This window comes from Pocillopora damicornis, chromosome 4 (genome assembly GCF_964200805.1).
Source record: "Pocillopora damicornis chromosome 4, jaPocDami1.2, whole genome shotgun sequence".
Lineage (NCBI taxonomy): Eukaryota > Metazoa > Cnidaria > Anthozoa > Scleractinia > Pocilloporidae > Pocillopora > Pocillopora damicornis.
In genome coordinates, this window is record NC_142673.1 from 30500836 (window position 1) to 30512620 (window position 11785).

Sequence of the window (11785 nt, forward strand, 5' to 3'; positions counted from 1 at the left end):
AGAGTAAGGTCAGAGAATCAAAAATTACAAGAATTTATGATCAAAACAGCTTGTTTTCAGCAGGATACTGACGCATTTACTTATCGATTTAAGAATCAAAAGTTACAAGAATTTATGATCAAAACAGCTTGTTTTCAGTGGGATACTGACGTATTTATTTATCTACGATCACAAATGACCGCAAGTGAAAGCAGTATATCGTACTTCCTATGTTTTCCCCTCATTTTCCTACTCTAAAGATGCTCTTCATTTTTACGATGCACACGAACCCACAAAAGCTAATAAGCTCTTTGGAGAAAACAAACAAAAAAACTGACAGTCTTTATGATTTGTTACAATGCCTTAGAATCTTGGACAAGCCTTGCGTTCTTGTGGATTTGGTCAGGCTAAGAAAATTTCATTGACTCAAACTAATTTCATATTACCTTCTCGATCGCAACGAATAAATGCGTTCATAAGACTGGAAACAGAAGATTATTTCGAATGTAAAAAAAAAACTGTGTACCATTTTCATTCTAGTAACTTTACAAATGAACATAAAACTCCTCTTTCATTTTTCGTAATCACTCTCTGTTGGCTTGGCGAGGCATGTATTTCGCATGTATTTCGCATTATGCCACTTGGTTAATGACCTTTCGTGATTACAAATGAACGCAACATACCGTTTCTCCGAAAAATAAAAAAACTGAACTGATATTGCTTACATTCCTTGTGTCTGCACGAAAACAAGAAGAGAAACGCCCTGGTTATTTTTGGACCGGAGAATTTCGACCACAAATAAACACAACATGCCGCATCTCCCAAAAATTCTGTAGTTGCCATCCCACAGAATAAAATAACCCAGGGTATGAAATTGTGGACAAAGAGCCACACAACTGTGTGCAAGTACTTCTAAAATTAACTTTCTTGTGACATGCGTATCGTACCGTATCTCCGAAAAAAGCAAAAAAGCAACAATTAAACTTCCGTTGATTCCAGTTATTGTGTTTGATAATAAAGCTGCACGAAAACAGGAAGAGGAACGCTCTGGTTATTTTTGGAGTGGAGGATTACGACCACAATTGAACGCAAAATGCCGTATCTCTGAAAAAAAAAAATAAACTTTTGTTTGATAATGAAGCCGAACGAAGATAGGAAGAGAAATGCACTAGTGGGTTTTTGGACTGAAAGATCATTTCTTCGAAAACAATGACAATAAACGCCGTGGCACACTTAGAGTGAGAGAGTCCGCCACACATAAACATGATATTTATTGCTTGTCAATCTGTCTACATTTTTCATGTTCCTGTTAGCGTCCCAAGTTCCTGGTTCCTCCGTCGTACGTAATTGAACAGTTCAAGGAAGAGATGTTCAAAATATAGTTTTGATGCTAGCTTAAGACCTGATATAGATTATGGCGGACACTTCAGTTGCTGCAACTCTCTTGATCTTGAAAATGAGAGTTAAAACAGATGGTGAAGTGAGGAACTAATCTCGTACTCCAATGGCCGCGGAAGGTCCGGGTACGAGAGTAGTTGGGAACCTAATAGTAGTAGGTTGTATTAAAAAACAAACACCGGAACATGTCTGTTTTAAACAAGAAGTGGATTTATACTAAAACAATCAGATTAATCGCTCTTAATTTTTAATCGTCTTTAAAATCTTGATCTCATAATCTAATTGTTATGAATAGTTTGAGCAGGTAGTTTCAGATTTTTTATTTTTTATTTTCTCTTTTTAATTTATTGAATTTGAGGAATTCAAGACAAGGAATTTCTTTGCTGGCACAAATGTTGTCCTTTGCCCCTTAAATCCGCAAAGTTTTTATGGTTCTGTCTCTGTTTGGCATGCTCAGAAATCCTGTTGACAAAAAAAATAAAATAAACAGTTGTGCCTAAAAACCGTTTGAAGTTGCCCTTCAGCAACATGTTGCTTAAATTGATGATTCAGTTGAGGCCTTGAGCAAATGTCTTTCCCTTTTTTCCAAGCTTTCGCCGATCTACGGCATTGTCAGGGAATGTAAAAAAATATTCTTCTGCGAGATATTAAAGCGCTGTAGTTGATACGAATAATTATATATAATGTGGACAGAGTTGTCCAAACGAAACGATGGTAACATAAAATAACACAGAAATTTTGCATGAGTAATAAAAACCAAAGACATAAGCAGTTTGAAATATAAAGTCTCTGAGTTTGATACATTACTCCTTGTTTTACTTTTCCGTTTAAATAAAAGAATGCACATAAACGTAATCAGTGATCAGTTTGCAAAGTAACACTAAACTTTTGCCATTAACAACAGTTAATTCTGTTTACAAAGGTAAGTTTCGAAAAGCACACTCATATGAAATGTTCCTCTGCAGTTGTGTTTTCCGTGTTTTGATGTTTCGATGAAGCGAAGTTCCGCTTCCACCCCTCCCCCCACCTGTTTCCCATTACGACTTTGCCATCGACTCAGTATGAACAATAATCCACAGGAATTAAGTAATTTGTCTCAGGAATTGTTTCGTCTTAAGTTTAATAATTTGTTGTGAGATATTCAGTGACAAAACTTGTCGTATTCTTCAACCTATTCAGACGAAATACAAACTTAGCCAGCACAACTATAATAGCATTTCATAACTTCCGTTTTATCCAGGGTTTCTTCGTGTAAAATTAAAACTGGTCCTGTTTTGAGAAATTTCGTAAAAACTTATCATTTTTAACTAGACTCTTCGTTTGCTAAGCGAAGTACATTTTCAAAAATAACTTCAAAAATATCATATCTGAACTTTTAAACAGATATTTGGTATGTGAAATCAACATTAAGAAAAAAATTTAAGTTGGAAGATAATATGGATTGGTTTTACGTGGGATTGATCGTCTGTTAAGAAAAGCCAACGAAGCTCATAAAATAACAGCCTTTTACTTAGTTCATCATCGAATTCAGGGAAGCTTTAGTCCAAGTTTTCCGCGGCAAAGCCTTATTCTTTTTGTCTTTTTGTTGAACGCAAAAATATCAAAATGATCCTAATTAATGTTTGAGCAGAGGTTTTCTGTAAACCACGTATTTAAGGTATTACACATGAGCTTTCACCTTTTATCTTTCCTGTTGGTTGTTCATCGTTGCATCTCCTTTGCAAAACAACTCACCATCTATGACATAATACGTGTCACCAGTCTTCAAGAGCCTCTTGCAAGTGATGCAAGCAAAGCAGTTGACGTGATAAATGTTCTGACCGCTTCGTAAAACCTTGGCAGTTGGGAAAATTTGTTTTGCACAGGCTGCACAGGTATTAGGAGAACCGTATAACCTGCAATAGTCGAACTGATCAGGCAATTTCCATAAATCGACCAGGCCACTACGGGAACCTTAAGAGAAACTAATTTAATTTACGCTGCGTCACAGTGAAGTGCGCATCAAGTACGATCAGTTACCGTCAACTTTTTTTTCTGGCCGTTTAGTTCACATCGAGTTCCAAACCGTGCGCAACGGCCCCCCCTCCCCTTCCCTCCTTCAAACCTTTCTTGCGCGTAATATTCATGCGGAAACCAGGTTTCCACGTTAACAAAATAATATCCATGAACACTAAAATAGGTGCAAAGATGTTTTTTTTCAATGAAAATGCATTGATTTGTGTTAAATGTTTGTATATAGCTGAAATGATAAAATACGTGACCAAATTTCGAGGCTCAAGAAACGAAAAGAACAAAAGCAAGTTCAACAGCGTCACCTCTTGAAATACAAAGCTTGACTCTGCTTAGTACGTTCAAGAAGATAGTCTGCTGAGAATAGGCTCAAACTAGAGTCAGCGAAACTGAGAGTTAAGATTGATTGTGTAAGAATTACCATGTACGTCCTTTGTTAAGCGGTTTCGGCGATGAAAGCAAGAAGGCATCCAAAAGATGTTTTCAGTTTCTCAGGAAACGCGTCCGCTACTGACAGCCAGTTTTGATCACTTTAACAAAGTTCCAAACAGATAAGTCTGTATATATATCTCTTACCAACAAATAGAAGATTATTTTTGCCGCATTGCTGATGTAATCAATCGTTCCTTACTAATTATAACACACTCCAGACTTATTCAGCAGTGTTTTCGTTGGAAGAATAGCAACCTTTCAAATCGTTTCGAAGTAAGATTAACCTTTAATTCCCTTAGGTTGGTCGTGCTAGGTTTCAGCACGCATTCGCTGAATGATTTAGATAATCACACATTAATGCGAAACTTTACCTTGAATAATCATTTCTGCAGAGTATGGAAGTACCTTTTTCAAAACATGTTTTTCCTACTTGCTCTAAAATCACACCACACTGTGTGCACTTCAGACAAGTCGTATGCCAGAATTTATCGGCCGCTGAGAGGAGATATTTTTCTTTAATTTCCTTTTTACATCCCGCACAACTTCTAACCGCATTATTCAGCTTCGAAGCGCTCATCATTACGAGCTGAGACGGACAAAAAATTTGCCTTCAGTGATATATTCAAGAAGTTATTGCTCGGGTTTGTTTTTCCAGACAACCCAGACGGTTAATCTTAAAAATAACCAAAATGACCTCAGCAGAATTAAACAACAAATAATCCAAAATAAACAATACTACTTCCTTTTCAGGAGAGATATGATGCAATGTCCTTTTGCATTTTATTGTAATTCCAATTCTTTTGTTTTAAATTCACGACTAACATACTTAGGATATTTTGGTACGAGGAAAAGTCTGAACGAGAGCTTCGAATGAAAATCAAGAACAGAAGCAAAGAATCATAAAGTGTGTTTTTATTTGAAGCACGAAGCGTTGCCCCAGTCCAAATTGAATGAAAGGCCAAAGGTTGCATGTGAGAAAAAAGATCCAACTGTTCACGTGAGCTCTATCATTGTTACTTACAACATTTTAAGATTCTTACTGGATGAATTGGCTGTGAAATTGTAATATTTTAGTCTGCTCAACTATCTACTTTCGGAACCAGCTGGTTAACATATAATTACCGCTTTTAGTCGTCCTTATCTCGTCTACAGGCATACTAATAGCTAAACACAATTTCTATTCTTTTTTTTCCAAGATGAATATCAAAACTTCCAGGGGTCTCGTTTTAACAACATGGCAAAGCTTCTTGAGAGTACATCTAAATAATATAACCCCTTAACGAAAACAAGACCATAGCCCAGATGTACGGCGAAAAACATTAGTCTTTTTTTCTCAAAAAATAACACATTCGAAACATAAAGAAGAATAATAAACTCTCATCATACGCATCGCTGAATTCAATTCATCAATTTATAAAAAAAAAAGCACTTCTCTTTCATTTCAGAAGCAAATACTTAATCCATAAACTTCAGCAACCGGATGACGTTCTCAAGGCCTTAGGTTTGTTGTCGTCAAACCAGCCATAATACGGGTAGTATCTGATAGGCTGGTCGGCAAACTAGGGCCAGAGCATAGTACAAGGTGACATGAGATCCTTGTTGGCTTAATTAACGCACTATCATATTCCATGTAAAGAGAAAATAAGAGGGCAGAGAGCTTGGCTAGAATTTGTTGTTACCCTCTCCCCTTTACTTCTTTTGATTTTGGGCGACACAAAACGCCTCAACTCGAGACGTCAAAATCACGATCTCTAACTTAAATGGAAATCATCTCGTCCCTTTTATGAAGAAGTCATCGTCATTGAAAAAACATAAGCATGCGTAGCATGCAAGAGTTATTTTTTCGGCTGGGTGGGTTGAGATGGGACAGTTGTGTACTTAATGTTATCATTTTTGTCTCTGAAAAGAGCATAACTTTCAAAAAACAAACATATCGCAGAAAGACAGATAAAAAAACCTAGTTTATCTGATTTCACACAGACATTGTGTGATCTACTCTCTCTATTGTCTAAATATTTCTGAGTAAAAATTAAATTCATCGGTGCCACGCGTGTTGTTTGGTCTCGTAACACAACGCCCTCTATTTCCCGTTGCGTGACGAGACCAAATAACGGTTGCACTAGAGAGACTACCCTTACCGCCGCTCCTCCAACAGATAGAAAATCGAAGTTATTCGCCTGCAATTACTTAAGTAAAAAATATAGTTTTGCGTAATTTTACGACGAACCACTCCCCACTCCCCATTCCCCATTCTCTCTTTACGGTAACATCCGGCAAGGAACTGAAAAGATACACATCGTGAGAGTGTTGTGTTGTGAAGTGCATATGTTTATCTTCTGCTGTCTTCTTTAGTGTCACGGCAGGAACTGAAAACATAATGCACTAGTGGCTATAAGCCTGAAATTACTAAAGGAGTCAACTGTGTATCAGGTGCGGATGTGGAACTACTACGATACTCCAAAAAGTAAAATAAGAAGCACCAGGAAACATCAGGTCAAAATTGGGCCGCGATCGGATTTCTACTGTTACTTACCATCACTCATACTGACTCAGTGGCCTCGCCTCCTATTACAGTCGAACATGCACCGTATTAAGCGGTCACCTTGTGTTGGCCAATCAGCTTTCAAAGATTGTGAGGGTAATTATAATGTCAAATGACGTTTTTTATCTTTTTTTTATGATACCCCTATTCTGTGGAACTTGTATTTTTACATTCATATCATTGACTGATGAAGTCCGGTCGAAATACGGACGAAATATTTCATAAGTTTTAATTTTTAGCTCCGAGTTTAGAAAAAAATTTTTAACTTTTATTATGCTTCCGGAGCAGGAAATTAACGTTTTTGATTGTATTTAGCGGTTTACCTGTAAAAGTGGTCGCCACGCCGTTGCTCATGGGTGAGGTAGTAGCCGCACTAAGAACAAGGATGACAACATAAACTAGAAACCACAAAAGATGGGAACTCAACTGTGTATCGAGTGCGAATGTCGAACCACTATGAGACTCCCAGTGAAACATTAAGTAGCACCAGGAAAGATCGGGTCAAAATTAGATCAAGATCGGAATTCTAGATCTATTGCAATCATTACTCACTCACATCTCAAAGACACGTGTGGCTTCGCCCCCTAGAGAAGGCAATAGCCACAAAAGTAAAAAAGACGCCATGTGCTGTTATAACAACCACTTGATTTACAAAAGGTGGCTACAGCTACACGTGGGCTTAGTGATTAAATTTAGAGACTGACAACCGACCGCTTCTTACAGAGTGACCGCTTAGGTTTACTTCCCACCTTCAGAGGCTGAAAAATCGTTTTTTCTTTTATTTGACTGAACTGGCTTCAAACATTTTACTTAACGTTTGCAAGAAGAAAAGTTCCCTCAAAGCACCCAAGTTATTAAATCAGGAAGGTGTAATAACTTCGTGCCTGGGCGAATCCCTTACCGGGTTTTTTTGCGGCAACTGCTATCCTAGGGCTCGTGCACTTGAAAAGATTTATACGTGGAAGCTCTTTGCTTATGGAAATATCTTTGTTCGTGGAAAAATCAAAAGCAAAAGAAAGTCTTTGGTAAAAAAAGAGAAAAAAAAAAAACAGGTCCTAAGAAGAAAGAAATAGTACCTTTCTGTCAAGGAAAAAAAAAATCTTGAGTGAAAGCGACTGGTACTTGCTGAGCTCCACGCTGGCGTCCAGATTACGAAAAAAGAGGTCGCGCCTCAACAAACTTTTTCACACATGAAGTTAAAAATGCAAGTACTAGCCTTGACACAAAACGTTAACAATGGCCTTCAATCGTAATTTTGAAAGCTGTCTGTCGATTCGTTGTCTTGCCTCTCAGCACATTACCCAGTTTTTCCATTTTTACTGCGGATTTTGCTTTGCCCATTACGGTGTCGTCTTCCTTAACGCTCAGACATGTCTGCCATCGGTTACTTTTCCTTGGAAATCTTAATCCATCATAATTGACGTCAGGAGGTCCCGTTGTCCTATTGGTTTGCGATTTCAGGAGGCGAGATAATAGGGACTTCAAGTCTACGTTCGGCCCCGACGTGAAACGAGTCACTTTGACGTTGGCTGAAAACGTGAGTATTCTTTTTCGCCTTCTCTAGTATCTGTAAACGTTAAATATTCCCGGGAGACAATTAAAAATAAACTTCATCGCTTTTTTCTTTCATAAAGTGAGATTATTCTTTTATTTGATGGTTTGTTTTTTCACAGAAACGTCGAGACCGACACCATTTAACGAACATGTGAGTAAGAAATGTAATGTAAATAAGCTTGGCTCTCACTGATACCAATCGAAAATTCGCCGCTGAGAATCACTCAAAAGTCAAACAGTTTGACAAAGAAGATATTCTTACCAGATATAAAAGGGCAGACAGCACTACAACTTATGTAGCCGTTTTGTTTTGTTTTTTTTTTTTTTATCTGCCAGCACAATTTTGAAGAATTTTGTCGAGCCATTCTACCGAGAATATTTTCTTCCAATTTACTTTGTAGGAGTATGAAATACTGTATGTTTAGGTTATATAACGTATTTTAGGGTTCAACATCACTGCGGCAGAGCCTCTTTTGAAGGCGAATCCAGTGGCTCCTTTATCTCGACAATCTGCATTTAGTGCAACAAAAACTTTAAAATTTTTGACTGCGTAACGCTTGTAAAAATGTTCGAGATTGTAAAGGTGAAAATAATCCAATGCGCTTATAAAATAAAGAAAAAAATTATCTTGACGTTTCGAGGCTTCAGCCGCTTTATCATCAACGGATGAGAGCATTTAATTAACTAGTCTGTATTTTCATAGAAAGGGACAATTTAAAAAAGGTTATACAATTTTATTATATAGGTTTCGTGGCTCGTTTTTTGTGTAAATTAAACCAGCGGAACTTATTATGAAACCACGAAAAGTTGCCCTGTATTCTGCGGGTTATTATTTTTTCTAAAGTTGAAAGGTGACTCTATGATAAGTGTGTTTTGTCAGCTGTTTTGTACTGGGAGTTGAATCTACTCTGTTTATGTTTAAGGTCGACTACTCCAATATACTGGACGAAAGATCAGGATCTTCTTTTAATAAGAAAAGTGCTAACTGTTGATCCGTATAGCCAGCCAAAGGGAAGTAAGGAGAGAGCGAAACTGTGGAAAGAAACTGTCTTAAACCTGAGTGCAGTGTATGAGCCCCGTTTCTCGGTTTCTGTGAGGTCTGTAAGAGACTGTGTAAACCTGGTTCTAATAAAGAAACACAAAAGAAAGGTTGCAGAAGAAAGCAAGGCCAGCGGAATAGCAGTTGATGAGCTCTCAGAGTTTGATGCAGCAGTTGAAGAAATATGTGAGAAAGCCGAGGCTGCAGAGAGAGAGGAAAAAAAGCCAATGTAGACAAAGAGAAAAAGCAAGTGGAGGATATTAGGGCCAAGGCTTTGGAGAAAGTTTGATAAACAAGAAAAAGAGTGGTCGGTGATGATGTTAGTGAAGAGCCCAAAAAAAGGAGAAAAGAACAAGGAGATCTGGAGCAGAGACCTTGGTATATCTGAGGGAGAAGTCGGGAAAAGAATTCAATATCAGGCAAGAAGAGATAGAACTAAAAAAACAGGAGCAGTGTGCCCAAGCAAAGCGGCAAGAGGAAATGACACAGCAACTGATCCATCAACAGGAGCCGCAGTGAACAATGTTTGCTAACCTCCAGCAGCAGCAACATCAGCAGCTTCAACAGCTAAGCCAGATGCAAATCACCATAATGCAGTAACAACAACAGAACCAGGCACTGGTGGCTGTGCTACAAGAGCTTTCCAAGAAGAAGTAGGCAGAATAAAAACATGTTAAGTTTAGTTTAAGTTGATATACTATGTATTTGTTGTGATTCAATTTTATCCTTGTTTCAATTTGTCTTTCTCTTTGCTTTACTCTCATTTTCATGTTACGATACATAATATTGAACCAAGGATAAAATTAAACCACAACATATACCTTTATCATGCTCAGAACAAAGCACCATTGTTTGTTGTTCTCTATTGGGTTAAGATAATTAGAGTTCATATTCAAAAGTAAGCATTTGGAAGGACTATGGCAATATGCCCTGGTGTGCCAGTCTTTTATGGTTGTTAGTGCTGGTATATAATTACACTAGTGATCTCTATGGTGATCCTTCTCTCTTAGGTGACATTCTCTCTTAGGAAAAATACAAACTGATTCATGGCATGCGTAGATGGCAAATTTATTGCAAAAACTGAAGTGGCCAATTAGTTTTATTCTTGACCCGGTAATGACTAATGGATGAGGATTACTTAAAATAATTTTGGATCTGGATATTGGGTATGGCCTATAAAACATATGGGGTCACAAGCCCCCCTACCTAGGCAGAGGGGGTACATGGAAATGTGATTAAGGCATAGGGAGGAGCAAACCATTTATTAAGTGTGAAACATTCGATTTTCATATTTGCTTTGGTTGCATATTTGTTCTTTTTTTGTGGCAACAGCAAGACTTTAGAATTTTTTGGAGAGGGGGGAAGGGGAGATCATTTTAAAATTCAGACCAAAAGCATTTGGAAAATATATAGTTATTTTAGAGGTAGTTTGACTTCATTAGTACCTACATGTAGCTCTCTGTAACTTTTATTTTAAATTACCCTTGGGGTCAAGCATGAGAAAGGATATTATACTTCCCCCCCCTTCATCCCATCAACCCATACAGTAGAATGTATTAATATTCTTTAACGTGTGGCAAGTCCTTATAATCCCTAGAATTAAGCAAAGTATCCTTCCAAGGTGGGTGGATCCAGCTCAAAAAATTCGGAGGTTGTGTTTCCTTATAAGCATGTTAATGCATTTCTTAATAAGGCACAAGAAAGAAAGTCTAATCTTGAGGTTCTTTTTGAAAAAAAGTCTCCAAAGAGCCATTCTACAGAGACTCTCACAGAGCTCATACCCTTATTAAAATTTACCATCTGTGGAGTGAGTATCATGTTTCTAAAAGAGGTCTGGAGGCGCACCCATAATGGGTAGGCGGGGTCTCCATAAACACAAAAGTAGATGACCCGCTGGCTCACGTGAAAAAGCATAGCGTTGCATATCTTGAAGAAGATTGGAGTCTGCTAGCATGGCAGCGTCGTGTCGTCTGCCCTCTATGAAATAAAAAAAAAGGACAAATTAAAAACATTTAGATTAAAAAATTTTCAGGTCTTTTACGGAAGGGTAATTTAATATTCCATTTCCCTTACCGATTGGTCCATACATATTTCCAATAATTCCATTTGGTAATGCCACGGATTGGAATTTTACACCGTGAACTCTTTTGTGACCATTGTAGACAACGTGCTGATTTTGGCCAGGCTTGCTTATTGGTCTAACTGTCCCATCAATAAAGATAAAACAGTTATCCAAGGGGGATCCCTTAGCTGTTATGGCATTATTGTATATTTCCATTGAATAGGGTTGAGGATGCTATCATTCCACTGCAAAATTCTGTCACTGTATGCCTGGTAGATGTAGTAGATCATGTAGTTGTTTATCATGCATAACACTGGAACAGGCTTCCCAAAGCGAGCTATCATGTCGCTTGGACCGAGAAATACAGATTTGAAATAATTAATGCTGTCACTGATGAACCAAAGGGCACAATCTTCTCAGTTATTAGCTTGATAATCTCTACAGACTAACGTTATTGGACCGAATGATCTCCTTTTTCTTCCTGGTGAGCTGGCCACCTCAGGGGAAAATTAAAGAGACCTTTAATTTCCTCTCGAGTAAATCACTGGAAGATTCCATTATATTCATCTTTCTTAAAGCTTGTAAGAGATATCCGGGAGAAAAGTATGGAAAATAATGGTGATGAAATCGCTGTTCTTTTTCCTGAAGGACATGAAGCAATCCAGATTACAAATTAACCATGGAGAGTTTCGTTCAAGTGACAAGTTGCGATTTACGTGTGGATAATAAGTTGTTTGAAAGGTGGAATTATGACATTATGATTTCATTA

The 11785-nt window shown here is 37.7% G+C and overlaps 1 pseudogene; it reads left to right on the top strand.

Annotated features, from left to right (window-relative positions):
- The first annotated feature begins 6399 nt into the window (after positions 1-6399).
- LOC149047695 (uncharacterized) lies at positions 6400-9611 on the top strand (annotated as a pseudogene).
- Positions 9612-11785: the final 2174 nt, after the last annotated feature.